Source organism: Tyto alba, unplaced genomic scaffold (assembly GCF_018691265.1).
Source record: "Tyto alba isolate M040663 unplaced genomic scaffold, T.alba_DEE_v4.0 Super-Scaffold_21, whole genome shotgun sequence".
In the NCBI taxonomy this organism is placed as follows: Eukaryota; Metazoa; Chordata; class Aves; order Strigiformes; family Tytonidae; genus Tyto; species Tyto alba.
Genome location: NW_024881295.1, coordinates 2,386,333 through 2,403,671, shown reverse-complemented (window position 1 = coordinate 2,403,671; position 17,339 = coordinate 2,386,333). Strand labels below are relative to the sequence as shown.

Genomic DNA, 17,339 nt, shown 5'->3' with positions numbered 1-17,339 from the left:
TCCCCCCGCTCCGGGCAGCCGCTCCCCCCGCTCCCGGCAGCCGCTCCCCCCGCTCCCGGCAGCCGCTCCCCCCGCTCCGGGCTGCCGCGCCCCCCGCTCCGGGCAGCCGCTCCCCCCGCTCCCGGCAGCCGCTCCCCCCGCTCCGGGCTGCCGCTCCCCCCGCTCCGGGCTGCCGCTCCCCCCGCTCCCGGCAGCCGCTCCCCCCGCTCCGGGCTGCCGCTCCCCCCGCTCCGGGCTGCCGCTCCCCCCGCTCCCGGCAGCCGCTCCCCCCGCTCCGGGCTGCCGCGCCCCCCGCTCCGGGCAGCCGCTCCCCCAGCTCCCGGCTGCCGCTCCCCGTCCCTGGCCCTTCAGCGGAGCCGCGGGCAGCCGTACCCCCCCTCGTAGCGGAGCCGCTGTCCTGGAGCCGAGCCGGCCCGCGGGTGACGCGGTGAGCCCCGCGGCGGGGTGCGGGGAGGCGCACAGTCTGGGCCCGACTAGGTAAGGACGCTTGGAGTCGTAGCCTCGTGGCTCTGGAGGGTGGGACGGAATTTTAGAAGCAACCAGGAGAGGAGTTTCAGAGGGAGGATGACCCCCAGTACCTCCAGGTGCACTTGAAAACTCCGAACTTAAACATTTATCAGTCTCTCTACGGGAGCTGCTGTTTTACGGGTCCTTGTGCCTGCTCCTGAGTGTCTGTCTACTGGGAAATGAGCCAAATTCAACAATTAAATGACAGTAACTTTGGCCACTGCTGAGCTGAACTGATTGAAAACATTTTCAGTAACTCGTCACTTACACCTTGAATTACCTGGCCTCATTAAATTAGCCTCAAATGGGGATTAAACAATTTTATGGTTACAGACATGCAACCACTCTAAACTTCCTGACTGCCTCTGTCATCATAGGTCTTCAACATTTTGCGGAGACTTTTCCCCCTAAGCAAGTGCTGCTGTGAATGTTGCATCAGGATCACATACAGGGCACTCTAAATCTGCCACTCGCACTATTATAGCCTCGTTTTTCCCATGGGTTCCCATTGCTTTTTGGTCCGCATTGAATACAAATGGCCATTCTTCTGTAACCTGGCTTACACCACTGTAGCCCGTGCTCATATTCACCCAACAGTTTTTTAAAACATCAGTGCAGTAAAAGGCAGAACAGTCAGGGAATATTTCTGGCAATTTGGACAGATTCCAAAACACTCGATTTTAGCCCAACTTCTGTTCTGACACAAATCCAAATGGCAGTTCTGCCAGGGCTGTGGCGTAGGAGGTGATCCAGGGTTTGGGGCAAAAATCTGGATGCTCTGTGAACTTGGGCCATCCTCAGTTCTCGGCCACAGCACACTTTTTTTCTTTGGCATGTAAACCAGGTGCACAGTGAAATAAATGTGCTCATCTCTTTTGGCTGGTAGCTGGGAACCACAGCAGCAGGCCTCTTCCACCTCCCACCCCCCACCATCTCCAAACTACCTACCCACCACGGCTCTGCCCACCTTCATCATGCCTGACGGTCTCACCACAGCTTTTCTGAGCAGCCCAGCCTGCCTCAACGCCTTCGGGAAATCCAATTTGTACAGTTGTGCTTACAGACGGTACAAGAAAGCCGATGCTCACAATCTACGAATGTAATGGGTGCTCATGGAAAGCGGTGTGAATTTACCAAGCAGAACTGGGTACCCAACCTCATTTCAGAAATGGTGCACACCTACATGAAAGTGTCTGTCCAGTTCCTGCATCTCGCGCATACATTTTGTTCTTCATCCAAGTCCAAGCCTTTTGCTGTGGGGACTTGACCCTTGATTGATCTGTACAGTGACATAAACATCCGTGGGAAGTGATTTTATAACAAATTCTAAGATTGGATTAGAAGGAAAATGATTATTTAAGGCTAAGGCAAAGGACTATACATTGGGAGATGTGATTTCTGCTCCAGGCTTGCCACCCCCTGATTTTAGGAGAGATGAACCAGAGCTCTGTGCTTTCCACTCTCCATTTTTAAAAGAATATTTTCCTATTTCAGCAGTGCTATTGTAGGGATAAGATGTGTAAGTTGACGAGAGCTGCTTATATCTTATGGTGATGTAATCACAAAAAAAAGCAATAGGATAATGGACACACACAACTCATCACAGCTCCAATTACAAGTTAATTAGGTTAAATGTGCAATTTACAGGGAGCTGAATTTGATTTTAAAAACAATTTGGAACATCATATTGCTGATTAAGGACTATCTTACAGTATTTGAATCCCAGGGAAGTTAGGGCCAAGCATCTAAAAGCAGCCTCAGGGCTACTGATCACCAAAAATGTGTGAGGATTTATTAAGAATCCCATGCTGAGGGTTTCTGGCACCTCTCTGCTCTCCCACATTGGGGAACAGCAGGATAGTCGCAAATGCTGACTTTAAGGGCTGGCAGGTATGAATGGCATGCCTCAGTTTCCACACAACCCTGCACCCTTGGTCTCCCTGTGGCCTTACTGCCGTTATGGACATACTGATGTCACTCTGCTTTCTGGCTGGAGCAGGATAAGGAGGAGACCAAAGAGCCTGTCCGGTGAGAAGACTAAACAGCTTTGTTATGAAACCATCCTTTGAAAGCTCCCTGGGCCCAACAAACACACCACTGCTGCTGAGGTAGGTATGTCCAGTCAACTCTACAGATTATTCAGTGCATGAAACGGATAAATATGAATACAAGTTGATGACTGAAGACCATTTGCTTTCTGATTTCACCATCCTTTGAATTAACAGGGCTGTTTCAGCGGTTTAAGAAACCTCTCTAGACTGTTTGCTTCCGAGACTTCCCCTCACCGTAGTCTCTCTTGCTCCTAAGGTGGCTTTTTTGAGAGGTGTGTGAAGAACAGTTGGCAGATATTCTCCTCCTTCTGAAAACTCCTTTCTTTTCTTCTGGGTTTCTCTACCAAGGTATTTGGGTGGCTTAGGCCAGAGTCAGGAGGGGCACAGTGTGGAAGGCAGGAAGTATCTCTGCTCTGTACATGATATGTTGTATCTACTTCATGAAATCTTGCATCTGTTTCATTTGCTAACTCCCAGAGTAGTGTTTGATTTGTAAGACGTTATGTAATTTCCCCAAGGTGTTAACTTCTCATGCTGCAATTGACACACTCCATGAATGAGAGTGAAAGCCATTTCTGAGTATAAGAAAACAGACATATGCTGCAGAGATCTTTGCGTGATAGGTTGTTTCCTGTGATGGTACTTATGAATTTGACTTAGACAAAGCTAGACTATATACTGTAGATGGCAGAAGGGGATCACAGCATTGCCAGTGGATCAAGCACAGGGTTAGCACTCAGGAGACCAAGGGTATGCTCCCAGTTTTGCTGCTGGTCTGCTATGACATATAGAAGTCATGTCACATTGTCGTGTTTCAGCTTTCCCATCCATAAAGTGGAATAATGATGCCTGCTTTGTGAAATGCTTAGAAATGTACCGATGAAAAGCACTGTCTTAGAATAAAGTATTGATATTATTATTGGTTAACTTTATTTCCTATAGGTAGCATATTTTTAGGTTAATATCCCAGTGCTTCAGCTTCCTCTGTTTATATAGAATTAGAACTTTTATAACACCTGTTTTTTTTGTTTTGCTTTTAAATTGTTTCTTATTAGTGTGATACTGTTACTGTTTTCTTCATCCTTGTAGGAATGGTATCCTAAGTTATCCCAGCATCCCCACAAATTGTCTTTCTCATGGTGTACAACAATTAATAACTGAGAAAAGATATGACCGTCTCCCATTAAGACCTACACAAACAAAATATTTTAGTGCTGGCAATAAAAGCTTGTTCTTAGATAAACCAAAAGCTACGGCAGGGTAAATTTGTCCTTGGTTGAAACTGGTGTTAAACCTACATGTGAGGCCTCTGGGACAGAAGTGTCATAGGAAGAGGAAGGTGAAGTCACACAGCAACCACATCTCCTGGAACTCAGAGCAAGGTGCAGAGGGAACATGGGGTGTCCACAGCATTGTTATGCCACTAATGTGGATTTGTGGCTACTTTTTTGCTTCAGTGGTAACCCCAGGGAAAATCCCAGGGTTACTCACAGGTAACCCCCAGTGAGCACCTACATCCTTTGTCCTTCCAGTAGATCTTGCATGTAAGCTAAGGGGTAGTTGATACTTGCACTGTCCTGGATCCCGTTTGGCACATCTGACCCAGTGTCAGAGCCCAGTACTCACTAAATAGGTGCTTTTAGATATTCCATGCTTTAGGGAGGGATGGGGAAGGGGATGCATGTGTGTTAATTAAATCATTTGACGTTACCTGAAATGTACCTGAAATTATTTGATGGGATTTTGATTCAGCATAATGATACAGCACTGCACATAAATCACAATACAAATACAAATTACACTTAGCAATTGCAGTAGACAGCTGACTCACAATACAAATGTGTGTCTCATCGTGGGTCTCTATACTATGGCATATACTACCTCGATGGTGAGCATCCTCGGCTGCTGGGAAGTAACACATGATTTGAAGCCAGTTGAGGCAGATAGAAGGAAAACTATTGTGAGAAGTCTCAGAAGTGAACAGTCTAGAACTATTTCAAAGAGGTTTCTCATGTGTACAGTCCTCATCCTGGTCTGGCCAGGGCAGGAAGACATTTGTGCTCTTTTGTATAAGTCAGGGATGAGCAGTTCTACAGCCGGTTGATTCGCGCGGCTGATGTAGCCATTTATCTAGAACAAAGGCCACCCTCCGTTCCCTTTGTGTCAAGGGAAGTTCAGCTTTCTGTGCAACAGCTGTGGTCAGTCACTCTGTGCATTCTTCCCTGAGCTTCATGAGCGTGCTGCCCTTGCCTGTCTCTTCAGAGGCTTTTTCCATTGTTGGGGTTCAGTGATCGGTCACACCAGGATCTGTGTAAAACATGACTTCGAACAATTATCAGAATGCCTCTATTTGTGTCATCTGTAATTCATAAATCTTAATTTCCAGCACCTCTTCCTCAACCAGCACCAACTACTTTGTCTGGTAAGAGATTTACTTTCTGGATAGGTCGGGGTGAATTAATCTTCCTTTACAGTTATGTTCAATGACAGCAAGACATCCCTGAGGCTTCTCATTCCCACAGATCCTCTGGCTGAATTGCACTGGCAGAACTGTTTGTCTTGGTCCTCTTTGCTCTCCAGCAAGGTAGGCTTCGTGCCACCATAAGCTGGGTGCAATGAATTGAGCTGGGGTTTTTTTCTAATTTAAAAGGACACGGTCAACTTGGAAATTAGTAATTTCCAAAGTAAAATGAATAAAAAGAATTATAGATACCATATCTGTTCTGGAGATTTCCTTATCAGGAGTTTGTAATCCAAGTTGTAAGTTTTTTGTCCAACCTCTAGCAGTATGGAGCACTCAAAGTAGGAAAGTGGATGAGAAGATGATATGATTGAAAAAGCAATCAAAATGTATGGCAAATGCACAAAATACTTAACAGAGAATTTGAATTCCCCTCATGGATGCTGTTAGTAATATTAGGTGGGTTTTGTAACATTAAACAAATGAAAAACATCCATGGAAAAGAGAACAACTATGCCTTTAGCAAACTTCCTCTATTTCACTGTATAGATAACCAAGCCACTGCAGCCAAATTTATCCAGATTCTGCAGCAGTAGTGCCACAGGCTAGAATTTCTGTGGCATTTAGTGATATTGTTAAAAAATGGGATTTCAGAAGTGCAGTAGGATAAGACAGCATGTGTTACGTGAATGCGGTAGCATTCTCTTTCAGACATGAATATTTGCTGAAGTACCCTTCATGGACAAGGCTCAGTGAAATCAACCGAAAAGCTTCAAAATTATAAAATTAACCATCTGCATAAGATTTTGAAGGATCTGGAGCGTTTAAAACTTTGAAGCCCAACTCTTTCTCAGTACTGTTGAATAACAGTAGTGCTATAATGTCTGCTCAGTTACTTATATTTCGGTTTATATTTAGCCATAATTGCAATTGTTACAGGGTAATTTATATGGAAAATGGAAAAAAAAAGCCCAACACAGAAAATTCATTTGGAGAAAGATGAACATAGGTTATTTGGGCTATTTTATGTAGCGTGAAAGGCAGTTGGCATTTGAATTATGTATGCTGCAAAAAAGATGAGCTTACTGCAGTGTTTGACAAAGTGAGTGCTCTCCCTGCAGAAATTGATTTTCAAACAACATATATCAGAGCTACTTCTTATGCACCTGGAAAGGTAGATAGATACCTCAGCGTGCACAAGAGTGTACACAAGACTTCTGGAGTATGTTGCTTCAGCAAATTCATGCCCATGGACTGAGAGCACAGTTAAAGCCAGCAGATTATCTACATGTAAGATGTCACCTTTTACGAAATGAGAACAAGAGAAAATTTGATAGTTCTTGGTTTGCTGCCTTTCTCTTTTTCACACTCCTCAGTTACTATTTCAGCATCTAACAAGATTTTCCAAATACTAACAATATTGCTGCACTTGATTTTGTTCTCAAACGCATTGTGAAACCCCTAGTAAAGATGAAAATTAACAGAAGTAGAGTGCTAATGTTGCTATTCACAAAGATATCTTGAAAACAATTTTTGTCCATTTCAGACTCTAATTATATATGGCTGCCCACAGGAGTTTTTCTCAGAAATGCTGAGGAAAATCACAATCTTTCAGCCTGTTGCAGGAACAAAAAGGTAAGTTTTTTCAAAAAATTAATTTAAATACAGCTCATCTCCAGAAGAGCTGAGAGGCATTTTCTGGAGCTAAGGCATTAAATTACAACTTTCTACTCCTTTAGAAATCTGTGTATAATATACTCTCTTTCATTAATTTAAAATTTGCAAGCTCAGCCTACAAAAACTTCTTTTATTTTTGATACTTACATTTTCATTCAGACAGAGGTTTTTGTAAGACCTTTGTTTTCTCTGAAAACTCCTAGTTTCAGTGTGTAAGTCTCTCCATAAATGCAAATAAAATATAAAGCTACCAAATTAAATTCTGACTTTTCTCTGGTGAAAAATTGGAAATCTCTTATTTCAATAATTTACTACATACTGTAAACACTTCTTTTCATATCCATGTCTGTCTTGGATTTTTATGTTTTTACTCATTGATATCTGGTAATATGGACTGGCTGCAGAGCCAGCAAGGTCTGTGAAGTAGATCATTATATTCTTGAATGAAAACAGAACAAATTGGACAGTAGGAAATGTGTTTCTTTTAATTACTTTGTATATGCATCTGCATGTAGGAAAAGCACACAATAAAACAAGAAGATTGTGTCTGGTTAAATACTTTGAAGAAAGTTACACCTTTTCCTTGTTAAATTTACTAATAAAAGCAACAGTCTCTGATACCAAATTCCAAATATTTGTACATGTGCAACACAACTTTGTATTCTTCTCACTGATTAATTCTAGGACTGCCATCCCTTGAGTGTAGGAATGTCGCTGTTGCTTACGTACAGTAGTTACTGCTGCTTTACAGTAAGGAGTTTGTTGTCTAAATAAGGGAAAGCAAAATTCTTCAGTTTCTTCTACTGTAAATTGGGTAAGCACATGAAGAGAACTTAGAATTCCTCATCTGAAATATACATGTTTTCTTATCAGCCAAAGTAAACCATTGCATACTTTTTCAGACCATGTTCCTCAGTGCTTAATAACATTGTCCTTGGCACAAGCCCAGAGTATTTGAATTAATATTTAGTGTGTAAATCTAAACCAAGTAATTCTGAGTTGAAGCTAGACCTGGGTAATCTAGACTAGCTCTTTCAGACCGCGAAGCAAAGGTGCTCTGGTTTCTTAGAGGAACTGTAAAGGTTCATTTCCTGTATATGAGGACTTGGATGTCAAAGAGGAGTATTTCTAGAAGCATGTATAGTTCAGTCCACATTCTGTGTGCAATGATCACATATTCAAAATTTTGACTGAACGTTCTTTGACACAGTACTGATTTTCTCTTTAAACTTGTGCAGCCACATACTGTGAGTTTAACAGAAAGTTTGGCTTTTGTTTAACTTCCAAATACTGATAGAAAGATTGATATGAAAAAAATGGCAAAACTCTGCATTGTGGATTGTTTGTAATGGCTTTAGGGATAAACTAGATACAGGGTAACTGGAAAATCCCATTTCTAAGTCGAAATTAAAGAAGAAAGAACAGGTGTGAGGAAAAATAAGTAGAAAGAAGAAGAGGCGGCCTTGGACAAATAATGATTTTTCCATTGAACCTTTATGATAATCTCTCATATGTCACTGTGCAATATATATACACCTTTCAAAAACAACAGAAATGGTGGTGGAGTTTGAAAGGAGCTAGTCTGAGGAAGGTAGGAGAAAGGAGATCATTCTATTCAAAGGAGTCACTAGAAGAGGAGAGATGAGAAATGGAACGTAGTGAAGGATTGCAGTTTTTTATCCTATGTCTACTGGTGCATGCTAGGGTAAATAAAAAGTCTACAATATTGAAACGGCCAGGTAGGCATATAAATCCATACTCTATGACAGAAGCTTGAGGAGGAAGGTAATAATTTGTGGCACAGCTGCAGCATAGAAGGTATCTAGCCGAGAAGACGCAGCTGGCCACTGAAGTGGATGCCAAACCTACTGACTGTTCCAGCGAGTGGAGTCAGAAGGACCTGAATATTGTTTAATGCCAGTCTGAAAAAATTGAAGCTTTCAGACAACAAGTAGTGGCACAGCTGTAAGCTGCCTCATATTTCTGCTGTGGCCTTGGAAATACTGTGTGGATGAGAGTGTAACTGGTAAAATAGCTTATCCTGAATTCTAGCAGGCTAAAACAAGTCCCTGCCATTCTGTTGTTATCTGACTGAGCTGCAAATACAGAAATAAGCTCATGCCCATCTTGATGAGCATACCTGTAGCTATGCTTACAATTTTGAAGTCTACCACAAACTTATGCTTGCGTCAGTACTAAGTGTAAAAGATATTCTCCAGATGCAAACCCTTCTTATGCTAAAGCCATTTTTAGGCATTCAGAGGGGATGAACCCAGGAAATTCTGCCACTAGTGTTAGTGCTATCTGCTGAAATGGAAGAAGGACTGGACATATGACCTACCCACGCGCTGTCCCCACATTTTTCCCAGTACTTGCTTCACTGTTTATACTGACATGTACACAGTTTTTCATACAATCTTGCTGCGGATGCTGACTCAGGAGAAATGCTAGGCAAAAAGACTAGTTGCTTCAAGTCACCAGACAGGTTCAGAAAATGCAAAATATTCTGAGATACCTGTCCATCACTGTTCTGGGCTACCGTCATTCCTTCCTTTTTAAATGCGTTTCCTTCATTCGGTGGAAATACATACAGCTGGAGTAGCCATCCGACTGTAAATTGATTGTAAGAAGCAAAACCACAGAGAAATAGTCACTTAGAGTCTATGGTTTTAATCTAACGTGAAATTAGATGTGTCCTCAGTAATGAGGCTGCAATAGACCTTTTCAGATAGCAGTAACAATCACTCACGGGGCAACAGTAACCCTCAATACAAAAAAAAAAAAAAACCAAAACAAAACAAAAAAGACAGGCTTTAGTGGCATTATGGCAAAACTACCTAACCTTTTTTCATATTAGTAGTCACATAGTTTATGCCACTGGTGGAGCTAGTTGCTGCCATTGACAACATACCGTTGAGATCAGTATACATACTGATTCTTCTGTAGTTGCCAAGACCAATCAGAATTTCACCTGCTACTCACACACAACTTCTTGAAATGGAAAGAGCCTTTGTGCCAAGGGACAAAGGTGTGGATAACAAATCATTATGCATTTCCATTTTGTTTTATTCCTGAGACTGATTCAGGAATCTGTTCCACTAAAAATATTGAGCTGGTTTAAAAAACTCCCTGAAAGGTGGGCACTCAGCATTGATGATGCGTTGAAAAGTGATGGAAATTCAAGACAACCAGCTGCTGAGAGGCAGAGCTTCCAACAGTGCAATATATCACCAGGAGGATTCAGTGTCTATGGTGAACATATCAGTGTGGATGCCACCAGATTTTCACTTGAAGATGAAAGCCACTCAAAATCCAAAGGAGCCAAAGGGTGCAGAGGATGAGGCTACTACTTGAAGGCAAGTGAGAGTAAGAAGAGGTTTCCTTTTATGCTGAAAGACTCTCTAACCTTGTCTTTGCAATGGCACATGAAAAGATTAATGGAAGTCAGATGGCCCTGACTTGTGTTTTGCTGTTCTTGGAAAGCCTAGTCATAAATCTCTTTGACTGGGTAAAAATAATAATAAAAATAATCCATTGGCAAATGTTACTCATGTCAATACGAAAGAAACTAAATATGAAGAGAGTCCACCTCCCAAGAAGACATTTTTTATAAAGAAATAAACCAATCTTCCAATAGAAATTAGCTTTTCCAGAAGAGAAGGGTAGGACAACAGGAGAAGGAAAAATGCCATCACAAAAATGTTTTGCCCAAGATGAATTTGCAAATAATTTACATAAACATACCAATTTATGCAAATAATGTGGTTTCAGTCATGGTGGTCTCAGTTATGAAGACCATGGGATGTCAGGCAAATTACTCAAATATAGCTTCTGTTGTGGTGAAGACTTGTTACTGAAGCACTCTAAGTCCATGGTTTCAGACTTAATAGACTCCTATATAAAAAACTTACACCAAGCTCTTGACTAATTCAGATTTTTCTTCTTCAGTGAAGCCAACTCTGTTCACCCTAGGCAGTCATAAGGCTGCAGAAATTGTCCAAGCAATGTCGAATCATTTTCATTCTACCTTGATAGTTCAAAAACCTGGAGGAGACAACATCTAGCATATGCCTTTGTGAAAAGAGGTTCAAGAACAGATGCAATGGCTTATAATTGAGGTCTGAAGCAACAAGGACTGAAACATTGCAAAAAGAAAAAGAAATGACCTGAGCAGATACAGTGAGTAACCACATTATTAAGCAAGGGTTTACCCTCTGGCATGAAAACCAAAACCAATGCATCCAATGTTCAAAATCACAACCCAGAAGGGAACTGAAACAAGATTACCAAAAAACACACCCTGGAGTTCAGAAATTTGGTATGTAGCCAAAATGCTACCAGATTCATCGGCTTGATTGTGATTTCATTATTGCCCATGGATTGTCAGCTAGTCTAGCAGAAGAATGCCAACAAGAAAGCAACAGAAAGTGGCCATGCTAGTAAAGCAGGTCCCACTGCATTTGGGTTACGATTATGCAGGTCCCATGATCCCACCTGAAACGTTTTCAGAAAGATGTCAGGATGTATCAAAAGAAGCTGAAGAACCCGGTTCACAGGTGTCAGACAGTGAAAAGCAGAAACCCCAAAATGACATGTCCAGTGCTACATTAATGCTAAGCTGGAAGTTAATAAACAAAAGTAGAAGAGGATTTTTTGTTTGCGGAGTAGAAGGACAGCCTGGGCATCCAGTTATTGATGAAACAAACCAAAATACTGGCAAAACCACTGAGGGATATATCGGCCTTCCAGACACTGAGCAGTCCTGTGAGGAGGCCGTATCTGGACTGACGAAAATGCTTCCTGATCCACCCAATCTGAGCAGAGAAGACAGCAGCAGCCCACAATTTATTGGCAGTCTGGTGGATACCGTGCTAAAGCTGCATCTTATGGCAGTTAAATTGAGCAACCCCGAGTCACTTCTGGCAGAGACAGGGAGCAGGGAGGGTCAGTGGGCCCTAAGGGCTTGGGAGCTGCTGACTCCGTGGCTGTATCGAGTAAAGGTACTGTATCAGAACACAGGGTGGTAGTTGTGAATCAGAATCCTTCTGGAAATGTGTGTAACAGCTCCGAGCCCTCTTGCAGTGGATGACTGCCTCTCAGGCAGATGTGCCTGTGCTCTACTTCTCAGGTGGTGATGAGTTGAAGAATGAGCAAGGCAGAAATTAGAACGCGATTTGACATAGTTATTTGGTTGGTTCCCCGAATGTCAATGCCTTATGGGGAACAAACAACTTTTTCTCAAGAAAATCTTTTCTAGACATTTCTCCTCTTAAGCTAGTAGCAATGTGAGCTACTACAAATCTACTGTCTTGTTCCAAAATAGCAAACTAACAGGAAGTAAAGATGTACAGAAAAGTACGTACCTTTAGCTCAGCACAGATGTGGTACAAAATGATCTTATACGCTGTATTTCCCACAAATTCAGTGGATCTAATTTTGAAGGTAACAAATACATTTGCTTTCAACATTTATTATGTAAATTAAGATGTTTACATTGAGAAATGTTCTAATGACAATGCCTTTTAATAAAGAAATCTTTGCATTATAAACATAATGAGTTGTTCAGAAACATTTTTACCCATGTTACTGAATTTTTATGGATTCAGAGTATCCAAATAATATAGAATCCCAAATTACTTTTTACCCTCTATTTCTTATAGTTAGTTCAACTTGGACAATGAAGAGCAGCCTCAGTTGTGTTTGGAGTCTTCTTCCCTTTACTAATCACCTAGGAGACAGCAGCTCTTCACCTCTTGTAATCATTGCGTTTGTCAGCCTCTTACGGAATCCAGCCATGGGGAGTGCAAGCCTCCAGCAGTGGGGTGGGACTAGAGGACTGAGATGCATCTGCCACATCATGCTCACTCACACGCACAGACACATGCGTGTGCACAGTCTCCTCAGTTCCCCCTAAAAATAGTTGACCTTATCAGTACATCTGCTCTATCACACCTGTATATCGCTTCTGGTGTATAACACACTTCTGTTGTGTTTCTGGTTTTCTGCAGCTTTACAAACTGTCATCAGTAGCAGTGGAGAAGGGGCACAAAGTAGGAGAAATTTTACAAGCAATGCTGAAATAGAAGAAAGAAAAGCAGTCTGGTGAGGCTGTAGGCAACTGCTCAGTTCCCAGCCTTGAACTGGCTCCCTAATATCTCATGAGCAGGGCCATTGCCTGTCCTGTCCTCACCAGCAGCATGATGCTGGGCTGGCGAAGCACAGCATGCTGATGTTAGCCAGGCACTTAGCAGAACTCCATCATCTCAGACTCATTTATACACCAGTGATTTGTAGGAGCTGATATGAGTTGTACTACTCCTGGTTGGCAAACGTACGAATTTTAAAAGGATGTAAAATAGCTGGAGAAATCTGTCTGAAAAAATGTCGGTCACAAAATCTACTACTTACCCACCTTCTTGAAGAAAATTTTGTGTGCTCTTCTTGGCAGCATCCACCACAGAGTTCCTGTCCTTCCTGCATATCTTTCTTCAGGCAGAGTTTGGCTCAGTGCAGAGGGGCCTAAGCTCTTTACCTCGAGTTTTCACTGTGCTTGGAGTCAAGCCCGGGAGATACTGAGTTGTTAGCAGGTTTGTTTCTCCTCTGTACATGCTGAATGCAATACAGCTTGATTCTCCCTCTGTTTGTTAGATAACTGCTCATGAACGGAATGGGAAGGTGGGAGCATCCAAGGGAAGGCAAGCTCCTCACTCTCTGGAGTGACTTGGGGTTTGCAGCAAACCAGCCTGTCACTCATGCACTCCAGCCAGTCCCTGTCCCCCAGCAAGCGCTATGATTGTAGCATTCCTCCAACTTCTCTCTTTACCTGCTTGAAAGCATTTGCAAGTTTGAGACTGGTGTCTAAACAACCAAGACATTTGTTCGTTACTACATAATCTGTTCTTTAGAAACCTGCATAGTGACATGGAAAAAATCAGAGATCCCGGGTGAGCATGTTGTGACACGAATTCAGGAACTGGAGATTAACGGTGAGTTTATGTAATGTGGAAAATAGTTTATTATTGAAATTTTTAGATAATATCAATAAGAAAAAGACAAATATTACTATTGAGGGCATATAATATTGACCCAGAAAAAATTAAATTTGTAACATAAGGTGAGATTACATACAGTACCAGGAGAGACAGGATAATATAATATCAGGAAAAACAGAATTTAGAAAAATGCAAGGCAGCTGTAAAAACCCTGAAATACGAATACACAGTGGAATGCAGAAAGCAGGAAAACAGCACCAAAAGAGACCAAGAAGTGACAGTGAAGATTAAGTGAGATGTGTTTTCGATACAATATTATACAGAGGCAGAGAGGGCATAGAGAAATATATTAAGGCCTAACTCACCAAAGTACCAGGGTACCATATTTCACTCCTTGAATAGTCAGTCTAGTCCAATAAACTACTTTAGCAGAAAAATACTGAAATAATGGAGCAAATTTAGAAAACAGAAGATTGATAATGGACTACAAGATGTGATTTTTTGAATAATTAAATACATCTATGTGGGCTACAAGATTTCATGTGAATGAACACAAAACATGATGTCTGCTTCTGCAAGAGATCTTTAAATATTAAAACAAGAAGGGAATTTATTTAGAAATGTACTAAAACTCATAACTAAAATAACAGAGGTAAATACCAGTAAGTAATCGCTACCCTTCACCAAGATTTATAACTCTGTACTTTGTAGCTGATCCTGGCCCATCATTTGTGTTACTTTATGAACACATAGTAAATATACATTAAGGTTACAAAGAAGGTCAGTGAATTGAGAACTCACGTGTTTCTGTTCCTTGCAGCCTACTTGAATGCATTTTTGCCCAAGTTTGATCATGTGTGCACTAGCATTAAATCTTGAGTGACTCCACTGGGTTCTGTAAACAAACTGACCCTCTGCACCCTAAAGGGCTCCTGCCACAGAACTAGGACCGTAGTGGGGAGACAGTATGAGCTGTGGGTGATTTGTGCTGTATCTTCCCAGATGTCTCAGCTTCCTTCGTGGGCAGATTTTGCCAATCCGGTATTTCTCAGCAGGAAACTGGCATGGCTGGTGCCAGGAGTCATGCTGTATTTTCCACCACTGAAGGCCCTCAGAGAGGATCCTGCACAACAAACTCGGTGAATGATTTTGTCAAACACAGCTCCTCTGTGCTTAATCTGGTGAAGCCCAATATCAGACCCTTTCCATGTGTTCGTAAGATACAGTGATAGACAGAAAAAATATCAGATAACAAAATTCCTTTCACAGTGAGCAGGAAAAGTTTCACAGAGAAAAGCACTCGGCACAGCTGGAGGACCACACAGATCAACCTCATTTGCCAGAGTATAGCGATGATCTCATTTCAGTGCATGATGTAGTTAAAACAGGGGGGTCTAATTAAAGCTTGCTTTGGATGGAGAAATAGTATCAAGAGCAGAGAGAAGTGGAAGGATTAGTTTACCCTGTGGCTGTCATCTTAACAGAGCTAGGAAACAGACTTCTCAGATCGTAGGTTAGTTCCTTTGGAAACATTACCTTGTCGAGAGCCCTTGGGAACATCCAATTGGAGTAGCTAGAAAAGGAGACAACAATCACAAAGTGAGTATTGGAGGCAAAGGGAACCAAGCTAATTTTTCTATCTGGTAACTGGACATCTAACTCCTGCATCTAAGTACAAATAGATTCACTATGGGAGTCCACAGATCTCACACAGAGCAAACACAGACTTTCCCATTGATGCCATCAGCTGATGTAAGGTCTTTCATGAAGTCATACTGTGCTTGGGCTTGGGCTTATGGCAGGAGCTGCTGAGTGTGCCACTGACAGAATGGAAAACTTTGTGTTAAAGAAAACAGCTAAAACAAAATTATGGCTTCTGGACTCTGAGGAAATAAAAGTCTCTGAAATTAATGTTGTTTTTCTCTGTAACTAGGTAAAAAGGTGCTGCCAGCAGTACACTGGGTGGGGTGTCATATTTCTGTCATTTCTGTCTACCCACATTTTAAAGTTCCTTGCATAAGTAAGGGTCTGGAGTTCACACTGATTGCTCTTAGGTGTAGAAGGAATTTTCCTCAATGGGTTTAGATCTCCTTGTGAACAGACAGGTAGGGAACATAGCTTGTAGCCAAGGCGGGTAGAAGATACTATGTCTAATAATTTGCAAGAATTGAAAAACAAAGAGTTTGTCAGTATCTGCATTCATGTCTTCTTATCAGTTCTTCACGCTGCTTTCTATGATTTATCTCACACCTGAATTCTTCCCTACCTACTTACCTAGGCTTTTCTTCCAGCTAATCTCAGAAATTTTGAATATCCAGTAGTGTTACAATTCCGTGTCCATAGAAGCCAGCAAGAGGCATTTTCATGTTTACCAATATCAGCGAATCAAGACCTTGCTCAGACTGCCTTACCACACATAACCCGGGGAGGGCTGGAAGGGTGCCTGTTACCTTACTCAGTCTGTTCAGCCGGGCCGTCGTCAAGCCGTATCACTAGAGCTGGCTGTTGGTCTCCAGGTGAAGCTTCAGGGACTCAACACCGAAGCTGTTTCCCAGGGCAGATGGTCAGTTTAATTTTGCATTGTAAAATAGCATTAATTTCTAAACACTTCCAGCCAAATTTTCAATGGAGGTATAAATCAGCTGGTAGACTGTTACTGTGAGTGCTGGGGGATTTATTTGTGTGCTTCAGTTGCAGGAGCAGCAAACCTGAATTTGAAAGTCCCAGCTGAGCTCCATCTATTACTGTGGTGCTTTAAACACATCTATCTTGTTCTTTGTCCTCAATCATCCAGAAGACTCCTTTGTAACATAAATGATTTCCAGGTTTCGCTTTCCCACTGAGGATATTATTTCAGATTATTTTTCCCCAAGTATGTTAGCATGCATTTTCCAAGCTGAATCCTGTTTTATTTTCAGCCCACATTTCAAATGCCTGTGTGTTATTTCCCTGTCATCTTTCATTTGCAGTTCTTCAACTCATATGTATATTTTCTTAAACTTTAGTTTGTATATAAATGGATTTAAAACATTACTGCACACTTTCCCAAGTTTAGCATGTTCTTGGCTAACACTCCTTTTTGTTTGTAGGCACAGAATCAAAGAAGATAAATTTACAGGAGACCCAAAGTGGTCTCCTGGTCTATTCCCCCGCTCTACCATAGCATCAGCACTCACGTAAATTGTTTGTAGCAAACATTTTCCGGGTGTCTGCTTAAAAGTCTCAAAAATTAAAAATTGCATGATTTCTCTGGGCAGCATATTCTGTCCTAGTCTATTAACCAGTCTTACTGATAGAAAAAGTGTTGCAGTGTTTAGTTCAACTTTCCCCTGAAAGACTTGCAATGGCTGAATAATCACCACTTTGATCCTTTGTCTTAACCAGTTTTCATTCCAGTGTCTTCTTTCGGGTTGACCTGAAATCTATGCCACCTTAAAGATATGCTTCTGAGTAATTTTCAGTGAGGGTGAAAGAAAGGAGTATTACCCATTCATTATAAGTCTCATTATTACTTTTTTTGGTTTGATTTCCAGGTTTAGCTTAGAGTGGTTTGTAACAAAAGAGGATTTCAGAAGAGATCTCAAGGAAACCCTTTGACTTGCCATTTTAAAAACTTTAACAGCACAGCAACTACAATAGCTAGTAGCCACA

General features: G+C 41.7%; 1 long non-coding RNA gene across 1 annotated transcript; it reads left to right on the top strand.

The window, feature by feature from the left end:
- The first annotated feature begins 255 nt into the window (after positions 1-255).
- Positions 256-12,211, top strand: LOC116962111. Its single transcript, XR_004407371.2, has 4 exons — positions 256-477; positions 2,507-2,615; positions 6,566-6,654; positions 9,833-12,211. It is a non-coding gene; the product is annotated as an uncharacterized LOC116962111 (long non-coding RNA).
- Positions 12,212-17,339: the final 5,128 nt, after the last annotated feature.